The sequence below is a fragment of the Schistocerca serialis genome, chromosome 1, assembly GCF_023864345.2.
Source record: "Schistocerca serialis cubense isolate TAMUIC-IGC-003099 chromosome 1, iqSchSeri2.2, whole genome shotgun sequence".
Taxonomy (NCBI): domain Eukaryota; kingdom Metazoa; phylum Arthropoda; class Insecta; order Orthoptera; family Acrididae; genus Schistocerca; species Schistocerca serialis.
In genome coordinates, this window is record NC_064638.1 from 1,258,022,517 (window position 1) to 1,258,034,699 (window position 12,183).

Below are 12,183 nucleotides of genomic sequence, written 5' to 3' on the forward strand. Positions count from 1 at the left end.
CTTGTCCACAGACAAAATCTCTTCTCAACAAAACAGTCAGTACTAAGTATGTTTTTGTTATGTTCTTCCTTTGGCTTTAATTTTATACTAATGGAACAAGTGTGAAAATATTGATAGTGTGATATTGAAAATCGTAGCACAAATACCACACACTACCATAGGAGTTCATGTTTATAACACGGATTCTAACCGTGGTATTACGTTCACGAGTATCTGAACCACACTGTCAGTCACTCGATATAACAATAATTCAAAATATGAGTGACAGCAGAGCTGGAAAAATTGCCACAGCGTCTTAGCACCGTCTTTGTCAGAAGTAATGTTAGTTTCTAAGTTTGTGAATGAAGACAGGGGCATCGTTTATCTAAAGTGTGAAACCTCCCATTACTCCAGTGTTATCATCACCAGAAGTATTAGTAGTTGTATAACGTGAATTATATTGCTAGCAGTTAGTAGCAGTATAAATGTTTAATAATTCTGGTGATTTTCCAGACACAGTTCCCACTTCGATCACTGACTGCTCTATGTACCCATTCTCATGCAGAAGAGATAATCGTGAAGATTCAAAACGATCCTTGAAGAATTCGAAGTGTAAAAGAGCTATCATTGATACCATAAGTGTACAAAATGAGTATTGGTACTGTGTGTCATTCAAGTGATTATGTGACTTGAAAGTGATGATAAATTAATGTGAAGTACACTGTGAGTGAATTATGAAAATTCCATTTTCATCTTGCATCCTGTACCCCAAAATTTTCTTCTGCTAAAGACCTGCTAGAGTGTGGTACCGATCTGTCCACCCCTCCCACCATGAATGTTGGTTGTAATGGCAGACTGACCTGTAGCGTAGCCCAAAGTCTAGGTTACATTAGAATCTTACGTGTTTTAAGGTTGACGACGTGCAAGTGAAAACAGTGGAAAGCAGTGATATTACAGTTACAACTTAGGAACAGTACTAATGCAATGTTTGAAAATACAAACAAAAGTTTAACTGCATATTATACTGCCGTAAAAAAATTAGTATTATATATGAAGTCTTCACAGGTTGTCAGCCGAGTAGCATCGTCGTCTCCTAGCAACGTCTGAAGATAATGGAGACGCATTCCATCGAAACATTGCTGCGAGACAACGATGCTACTCGACTGACAACCCGTGAAGACTTCATATATGAAATTCGCCGAGAAAGGGTGCACTCGCATATAATTTTAGTATTGTGAATACAGTTAAAAATTTGGTAAAAGTTACATAGTAGATACCAGGATTGCTATTTTAGTAGTTTATGAACAATACATGCGAGTAATAAGTATCAAAATATTCATCGGAGTCTTATCCATTACCTGTTTTTGAAATTACCCTGCATCTTTTATGGCTATTAGCACAACTTTTATTCGGCCTTCATATTCCTCGGCTGCACCAATCCTCAACTGATTATAAAATTTTTCTGAGAGCAATTAGCTTCTTGGTTCATTTTTTCGACCACAAGCATATAATACACCCATATCGTGAGACACAAGGTTCGTAGAACGAAGTACGGACGTAGGACAAAAAATGGCATACCGTACGTAACGTTATCTGCGCTTTTTTGTTGCTACTTGTGAATCCTAGCCGCGACTTGTCACAGAAATCGCAGTTAAACTCGATAGCGTGTCACAAAGCATAACAGTAATACGAGCTTAGGTCGTCAGACGGCAAATGGCATTGAATGTTAATTACGCTGTTCAGTTGCTACTTGCCACTAAAATCAAAGCTACGCAACAGGTTCACAGGAAGATGTACGAAATTCGGCGAACAGATGGCACATGGCGTTAAACGTTGAAGGCTACTTGCGACACCTAGTTGTGACTGGAATAGCAGCTAGATTCTGTAGAGTCACTGATTTATAACATACGCGATTTATTGCTCACCCGTACACCTTTTTATTGATTATAGGTTCCTCACCATTCACGTGGCGCTCCCAAAACCAGATTTCGTTAACCGATTTACCGTGTTCATGTAAACACTTCAAAATCGATTCTGGAAATCCGCTCCTGGTTGCTGATTTTCCAATTCCGCAATTAATTTTCGCTACCATGTAAAGGCAACCGGTTTTGAGGCGTTCATGTAAACACTTCAAAATCGATTCTGGAAAAACCGCTCCTGGTTGCTGATTTTCCGATTCCGCAATTAATTTTCACTACCATGTAAAGGCAACTGGTTTTGAGGCGTTCATGTAAACACTTCAAAATCGATTCTGGAAATCCGCCCCTGGTTGCTGATTTTCCAATTCCGCAATCTATTAGGCGCAATCTATTAGGCGCACTACGAATGTAGTGGTGTGGACACGTTGGGAATGTGGATCTCACGGGGAGCGTGCAAGGGATAAGTCCCTGCAGACGCACTATCCTCTGTGCCCGCGGTGGCTCAGATGGATAGAGCGTCTGCCATGTAAGCAGGAAATCCCGGGTTCGTGTCCCAGTCGGGGCACACATTTTCAACATGTCCCCAATGAAGTACATCAACGCCTGTTTGCAGCTAGGGTGTCCATTTAATTATCATTTCATTTCTAGCAAAGCTGCATGGTCATCCACGGTAACTGTTCTTTCGAGAACAGATACTACCGTCATATATAATTCCGCAATTAATTTTCACTACCATGTAAAGGCAACCGGTTTTGAGGCATGCTTGGGCTTTCAGGTTTCGTCTTGTTTCTACAAATTTTCGGCTAATATGAATGGAGTGGCTTTTGTACAATGAAGCATAGATATTAGACTGAAGCTGTTTACATCTCGTCTAATAGAACAGAAATAGCGATTGTGCTGACTAAATCACAAACTGTAACAGCTGTTTTCCAGGCGCCATATTTAACTGGGCTAGCTAATCCGCTTCCGGCCTTAACATGTAAACGCGACAGCGAGAAACGGTTTCTGAAATTCGGTTTCACCTTCTGGAAGATATGTAAACCATGTAAACTTAGCGAATGAGTAGAAAAATCTCTCGTGCGGGCATTGTGTGCGTCTAGTGTTACCCATCGAGTTCATAGAAAACTCCGAGCTCCTACCCACAGGATGATCTCCCTGCTCTATAGCGAACTTAAGCACCCCAGCACCATGGCCACACACTTTGACGCGGGTGTCTACGTATAACGAAATAGCTCACTGTGACAACGATTTTACCCAGTGGGACCCTCGCCCACTGCAACCTGTTTGGCTCCGTTCCTTCGTTCGGGACCAGCCGCGACACAGCTGCTCACGCAAACTTGCCTGCCAACACCAACCGAACACAACATTACGCTGCTTCACGATAGCCTCATTAATTTAAAGGCTCTCCACAGCTCTAGTGCTCTGTGCTTTGCACTGCCGTACTGGGCGGAGAGGGGGTTGGGGGATGGTGGTTCTTGGGGGCGACTATCGACAGTGAACTGAACAGCTTCGACTACAGAAACGAAGATATTCGGTTTTATTCTGGTTTTTAGCTTCATTGTGTTGCTATGCTCATGCTCCTTGTAGCTCTTTTGTGAGAAAGATAAATAACTGTGTTACATAGACTAGTTGAGTTTTGCATCTACCATCACTGAGTTTAGCACTGGAAATCCGCACACATATTTGTTGCGTTTTTACGATTTGTTTATTTGTAATAACAATTGTGAATCATTGTTGTTCCTACAGGTACAAAGAGAAATACGTGAAATGAAAAAAGACTGTGTGTTGCACGAGTACTTTCGCGTATTGTGTTGTTAGGTTGCATTTTGAGTAAAAGTTTTAAATCTCTTATTATGTGTGCAAAATGTGCAGGAATCTTAAACAAAGTCTTTGGCCATCTGCTGCAGTAATTTCTGATAGCCAATTTCATGTTGGTCTTCACACATCTAAAAGCTGATACTGAAGAGCTGAATTAAATCAATGTAACAGACAGCTGTATAACAAATTCAACTATTTTCTCTCCCCCCTCCCCCCCTCTTTCTCTCACGCTTTGTGTGTGTGTGTGTGTGTGTTCTGCTCCTGGAGAATGAAATATATCATACATATATTTGTAATATGCATAGTAGGCTCTATAATTGTCCAGCATATACTATACATAAAATGGGCTAAACATATACATCAGAGTGCTAACAGTTGACAAAACTAAGTGCTAGCCTGAAAAAAAGATAAAAATACACATCAAAATTGAGGAAAGTAAAGAAGATGCAGCATGTATCACTCTCCATGTGTGGCAAATTCGATGTTTTTCGAGATTCTTTCAAAGGCATCGGCTTACTATGAATTCGTTTTGCAATGACATCACAGAAAAATATATTTGAACAGACTAGGTGACATGGGAAGCTGGCGTATAAAACTCGGAAATTATTGTGGCTCACCCAGAAATCAAATATAATGGACATCTTAACTGTGATGCACGTCGCAAAAAACGGAAATGGCCATTCACTCTGCTGTTCAAAGCTAAGAGCCTAGCTTATTCCAGGCATAAAATGAAAATTTTTATGGTATCTACAAAACGTCTATACCAAATCTGTAGCACCTTTGAAGGGCATCTGTCCGCAATTCGGTCCACAATCCACAAACAATGGCATTTTGAGCAGCTCAAAACAAGGACGTAGCCAAGGTGGTGGGAGGGTGAGTGGGGGGGGGGGGGGGGCATCCAGACCGTCCTACTACCTAAATGAAATTACACATGACGTGGTTGCCGTATAATGAAACCGAAAGATATTTCGATTTTAAATCCTATGACGAGAAAACACTACCAAGTCAACAAGGTCAACTTAAGTGAAGACCAACTACTGTACATTGTTGACCCTACTTGCGTTCAGTTGTTGTTTTGCTGATCAGTTCCGTTTTTACTTGCAGTAGAAATTAATGTAGGAGATGCCATTTATTACTTTTGTCAGTTTGCTGTTGTGATGGATAAGTTTGTAACAAGAAAGAAGAGGAAAACCGATTTTCGTAATGGTAAGTTAAAACTATGTATGCACTACAAAATTACCTAAACACCTATCTATAGCGTTTTAATGACAGCACTGGAGTCGTGATTTCAAGGCTGGTAGAACTTTGGGGTTGCAATATTTCAGTATTTCATACACCGTGGAGATGTGAACATTATTAAAAATAGCATAAAAGTAAAATCAATACATAAAAATACGCTTCGATTTAAGGACATTATTTGTTATGCTATGAGACCAATATGCTGCTGTATTCGGTTGTATTTTTTTTTTTACAGTAGGCTTATTTCGGCATGATTGCCATAGTCAGGTTATATCAGGTGGTCTTGATGTCCATATGATATCGTTGCCTTAGTTGCTATCACTATTGTATAAGTTTGCTCCTTTGATGTTGGTGGAGCTATATTTGCTAAACTGTAGCTGGAGCAGTTATTTCTTATGTTTTTACAGTTATGAAACTTTATTTCAGAAGGAAGTTACCTGACAGTTGTATTGACACTGCAACACACTTGGATTTGCCTGTGTCACCCAAAAACCGCGTTGATCAACAAAAATATTGCCCAGATGGCTATGGTTGGATTTCTTTAAACGATTTGCTCAAAATTCTCTCATTAGTAGCCCAAATGGCAAAATATTTCCCAATTTGGTCACCTGGGCGGTATTCAGTTATGGAAACTGGTTCCCAAAGGGAACAATGGGGAGCGGTTTGTGCAGAGAACAAGGGTAAGTTTGATTCGTTTGTAAAAGATTTTTTCAGGGAGTTATTTGAACTTCTCTGAGCCCACTGCGCTATGTATAATAAAATTACTGAAACTTTTTAAAGTGTTCTGTGATTATATTCAAACTGTAATGTTTTTAAGTTGTAGAAACTTTTGTAACAGCGCTGTATTTATTTTGATTTGGGGAATAGTTATTTATTTCTAGGGCAGACAGTACTTAATTCTAATGTTGGTCTGTGTAGGATTTCGACAGTATGTGGCGTTCAGGGAAATTTACATTGGCAGGCGGCTAGCGATTGTCATTTTGTACTATGTATTTGTGCATAAAGATTGCTGACTTGTGAAACATAGAATAGAAAAAACTGCACATGTTCTCAACAGTAATCTGGAATTGTCACGTTATTTCAGGATACTGCCGTTTGTTTATCCTTTCTGCATAGTTCGGAACAGATGATATTACACATATTTGTTACGTTTTCACCATTTGTTTATTCATATTAGCAATATGAATTAGTATTGTTGCTATAGACACAATGAGAAATGTATGGAAAGAAAAAAGTTTGTGTTACGAATACTTTGACACACAGTGCTGTTCTTCTTACATTTTTTATAATGTTTTAAATCTGTCATTATGTGTAAGGTGTGTGTCATTTATTGTTACTGACACACATAAAAAGGCTATTTATATATGCAGCTCGAATAATAGCCTTTTCATTTGACAGTGGTGAACCCCAGAAAAGATGCAGAAGTTAGGGTTCTATCCCCATTATACATTTCTGCTAGATCACACCAGTGTGTTTGTGGCCAGTTTATATGTTTTAAACTGAAATATATTTTCCATTTGGTGCTACTAACATGAAGAAACAGTTTAGCATCTTATTCAGAAGCAAACTTTAAGTGAAATATTCCACTCTTGGTCGAATAGGATATTTTGCAAAATAGAAAAGAAAAACGTAATGTATGTGAGGATGTGTGTGTGTGTGCGTGCGTGTGTGCGTGTGTTTGTGTGCAGAGAGAGAGAGAGAGAGAGAGAGAGAGAGAGAGAGAGCGAGGGAGAGAGAGAGAGAGAGACAACTTTTTAGGATATGGAAAGTTGAAACAAGAAGTTAACTATATGTTAATAGGACTGTGAAATGATGATATGTGATGTACACAAAAGTTGGAAATTATGATATGTTGCACTGAGTGAAATTTCAGCTTTCATCAAAAACACATTTTGTGCAGGAGTGTGATACATAACTATTCCTTTGTTTATTTTTGTAACAACACAGGCATCCCCAAACATAGATTGTACATTCCACCTTGGAAGGAAGACAATAAGAAATAAGACTTAGTGCAAATCAAAATAAGGGAAGAAAAATCAGATACACACACACACACACACACACACACACACACACGCACACACACACACACACACACACACACACCACACAGTGTAACCAAATTACAAAAGCGGCTTCTTTGTTGAATTTTACTTTCAATTTATTATCTTTAGCATTTGATGAACAACATAAAAATTGTTACATAAGATGACATTCATGTGTATCTCCCATTTCTCTTGATGCTGTTAAATGGTCCATCACTGAAGAGCTAAAGTAAATGTTACACGACCAACAGTATCATAAGTGCATGCAATATACTGTGTGTGAAAGGTGGGATTGGGGGGGGGGCTGGCAGTGAGAGAAGAGTGTGATGTTGTCATATGTATTTGTAATGTATGGGATGCACACGGCTTGTAGTGTCTTACACCAGCGATCGGAATTTTTATTCACTTCTTAATGAGTCTGTAATGTAGTGGGAAGCAGATGAACTAAATATATACATGAAAGTGTTACCAGTAAGCGTGCGCTAGCATGCAAGAAAGAGAAAAGTAAATTCATGGAAACCGGGAAAAATCGATTTTAGTAGGCGGTACAATCTGTAACAAGAGACAAATTCGGTGGCTTTTGGAGACTTTCAAAGGCACTGGCTTTCCATCATGTAATTTTGCAGTACTATCACAGCAAAAATTTATTACATCAGTCGTGGTAATATGATCAAATGACATATAGTACCGAAAAATTGCTGTGGCTGACCCAGATACCAGAAAATGACTGCATCTGATCTGCGACACTTGCCACAAAGAAGCTCATAATAGTTTCAACTTCTTGGTTTTCTTTATTTCCCTTCAAACTGGTTTATACCCGGTACCAAATACAAATTGTTAAGACATTTACGAAACATCTATGCCAATCCCACAGCATCTATAGAGAGATTCTATCTGTTCTAGTGATGTAATAAGATTCTAAATATAAATGGTGTTAAACAGGGAACTCTACAGTGGTCTGAAATCACCTGACCAGGCTGGCAATGTCTGTTGACAACACAAAATCTGTTCTGTGCATCCGAATGCTCATTCCAGAGAAGTTTCTACTCTGTGTTGTGGAACAGTGACATATCATGTCTTCAAGTTTTACTACAAGAATGATGCTCTACTCTGAAATGTCTTATTCACAATTTTCTTGGAACTGTGAGCCCAACCATCACAACTCTAAGGTACTTGCAAATAAACGTCATACATATGTGACACATTGTAGAGTAGTTTATTAGCATCGAAGACTGTACAACCATGTTATCACAGATAACTGCAAACTCATTTATGAGGTCGTGTAGATTAGAAATGTAGTTGGAATCAGTGCTGTGAGTCAGTATCAAGATTACAAAATTGTAACTTGTAGTATTTGTATATTCTGCTTTGTTTTACATATAAACAGACTGACTCTTAGCTGACTGGTCAATGTGACAGATCCTCATGAGGAGGATCCAAGTTCAATTCCCAGTACTGCCTGGGATTTTTCCTTGGTGGGAGGATTGGACTGCAGTGCACTCAGCTTCAAATTGAGGAGCTATCTGAGTGAGGCATAGCGCCTCCAAGGTCGGAATACCGACTACAGTAGGGAGTGGGAATGCTGATCCCATGTTCCTCTATACGACACACAATGATGTATGACTGAGGATGACAAGACAGTCAGTCAACTATCACAAGGTTTTTAGGGCCTGTTGGTGGGATTCCTTTTCTTTTGTAAATAAATTTGGTTGCCATAGTTTCAAGCTGATTGTTGAATAATCGCTTAAAAAGAAGTTCTTGATCACCCAAGGAAACTGACGAATTTTAATGAAATAGTAGATACTTTAGTAAAATTTGAGACTAATCCAAGGAACTTGGGATGTTTTGATGTGCTGAGGGAATTCTGACTTGGTTTCAGATCAGTAATAGGAGAAAGACAGCTGTTGTCGAAAGAGGTTTAAGCCCATTTAACGTTATAAGTTAGTTGACCCAACATTAAGATTCTTCTGTTTTGCAATAGTGAACCTCTCATTAGAAGACTCAGCTGTGATTTGTTAGCAAAGAGGCAATACATTATATTAGAATTTTAATTCGTTTGACAGTAAGGTGAAGTTATCATACTGCCAAATAAAGAAATATTTAATTATGCTTTTTTGAATTTCTTTTCGGTCTAGTCACGCTCAATTAAAATCTGATATGGTTCCTGAACTGTACTTGGTGTACGGCAGCGGATAAAACCAACTTAAAACTGTGTTGTGTTAACACATTCTTCTGTCGAAAGACAACAGAAACGAACAGAAGGAAAATAACTTTCCTTTTATGGCCTAAAAATTCAACAGAGCATGTAGAAGACAACGGTTTTTTGTTGTACATTCACTTTTAATATGTTCTTTTACACACAACCGTTGAAAATTAAAATAAAAAGTTGTCTTTGATCTAAAAATTGGAGCGAACGTATCATACATTAGAATTTAATACATACTTTTACAGAGATGCGTTCAAAATTAAAATTAAACTGTCGTTTTACGATATAATAACGTCAATGTGCAGTAGATTAAAAAACACATTCAGTATTAATACGTGAGTCTATAGGAAAGTGTAAGAAATAAAAATGAAATAGAGATTTTGTTGTATGAACTAATAACTAAATACAGATGAACAAACACAGAACTGGATTTGCTAATACATAATTTTACAGACTAGTGTGAAAAAATCAAATTTGTTTTATAATCTAATAGTGAACATATAAAGCATTGTGGTCTGTGTAATTAGATGCTGCATAATAAGTGCACACAATACCTTTAATCCATGTAAGGGTTGAAAAGTTTTGCACGGCAGCTACTGCTCTCCACATAGCTGAACTACATTATTTATTAGCACTTTTTCACCTGAGCATACTCTCCGATAACGTATATTTCAATGATAACTATACATTTCTGCAGATGCCAAGAATACACATCAGTTGCAATTTACTACAGTATCAGTATGATTTGAGTGTACAGCGCCGAGTGACTTGGGTCATTTGGGTATTGTTTAGTATTGTCGGGAGCCTTTAGTCACGTCTGCACGTGGACGATGTTTAGTTCCGCGTTCTGCCGTCGAAAATTGTAAAATAAACAGGTAATATGTAGTACTCAAACTCTCCAGTCAGCAAAGTTTTCATCTGGCTTTGATGGCAGAAAACTGGTTGGTCATATCTTCATAGTTCAGAGGGTTATCAGTTAGGAGGTTGCCTTGAATGTGAAGAATGGAACAGGCATTCAAGCTCTCACCAGACAATGTAGAACATAGGTACGATTTCAGTCTTTCAAGAGCCAAAAACGAGCGTTCTACTGAAAAATTTGAAGTGCCGTACATAGAAATATTCTAAGAGCAGTGTCAACATTCGGAAACACGGACTGTAACCTCGCTTTTCGTAAAAATTTATTTATTTCGACTAGTGTATCGCTAATCTTAGAAGATTTCAAAAATTCCATGAAACATGCACAATCACTAGGGAAGGAAGGCTTTAAATCTGTCATATGACTCTTGGAGTTTTGCTGCACATTCAGCAGTATCGTCAGGTGAACTGTTCTTAAGGTTACTGAAAACTGTGAAGGAATCCAGCAGTGTTCCATAGCTTTCCTTCCTCCTCACTAAATCGGCGCTCAAGCTGTCGAGTGCTGGTAGATATGTTTCGATTCTAAATTTTTCCCTTCCAGTCAGAAAAATTCCTTCAGAGTCCGCTTCTTTGTCATCATGAAGTTAGAATTTTCGTGATCTTTTGTAGGTGCATTCACAGTCTAAGTCAGTCACAACCTTCGTGGATATATTTTCGTAATGGTCGAAACATGCGACGAATAGATGCAATAAATCCTACAAGTGCTTCATTCACTATTTTAATATCAATATTTGCACTTTGCAATTTCAGATTTACACTATTAAATCTGTGGGGTATGCCCTTCCAGACTGTAATCATGAATACTGTTTCTAGTCTGCTGAGTTGATTCAATAAAACCGAAGCCTCAATTCGCACAAGTGGTTTTTGAAACCCATTATCGGCAATATGTGTGAGGGCATTGATAATGCCCTTCCAGTTTTCACACAGACTTACACACGCTTCCTCTCTTGCTGACCACCATATTTTTCATGAACTTTTTACCAGTTTGCTTCCTGGTTTCATGAGAGAAAGAAGTTTATCCCAGTCCTATGTAGAAGCACAGAAAAAATTATAAAGGTTTTGCACTACACTGAAAAATGAACATGCTTCCTGAAAACAGCTTCAGCACTAGTGCCAACTAAATTCAAAGAATGTGCTGCACAAGGCACATAATGTGCCTTCGGATTTTGTTCTTTGATGCATGCCTGCAAACCAGTGTAGGTTCCTGACATATTGCTTACGTTGTCATATGACTGGCCTCTACAGTCAGTAATATAAGTGGAATTTGTTGACAGGACTTTTAGTATGGCCTCAGAAAAGTTTTTGGACTTGTGTCCCGGGTTTGGTAAAAACAGAAGGAAACGTTCAACAGGTTCACTATTCTCGTTCACATATCTTAATATAAAAGTTAATTGATTAATATGTGAAATGTCTGCAGCAGAATCAACTCTTATAGAGAAATATTTGGCTTGCTTTATTTCACTTGTGATAATTCTTTTTATTCGTTCAGAAAGGAGCTCTATTATTTCATCATAGATTGTTGAAGAAAGGTAATTTGTATGTCCCTGTACTGGATTTCCATATCGTTCAATGTGCTCTGCGAGAAAAGGATCAGACTCGGCTATAAGTTCAAGAGACATCATAAATTGACCATTCTGTAATGAATGGGATCTTTCAACGTGTCCATGAAGGGGAAGTCCATGACTTGTTAGCTTCTTCACTACTGCAAACACCCTTTTCAACAATTGGCGCCAGTACATTTTTTCTGTCTCATCATATGGCTTGAAATGGTTATCTGCTGTTCCAAGTGACTTTTTTCTCGTTACGAGTGAAAACTCAGCATTTTTTGTGTTCTCTTTATGAGATAAAATATTAGAAATATTTTTCCAATCTGCAATACCATTGGAAGCAATAGTGGCCTTATCTCCAAACAATTTACATGTTACAAAAAAAAAAAGCATGGGTGCTACAGGAGTATACTAGAAATTCACGCAAAGTTGATTCACCATTTAAAGGTTTGCGGTAAAATAAATTTTTGTTCAAATATCTGGTTTTATCCCCTATTGATCTTCTTGAATTAGAA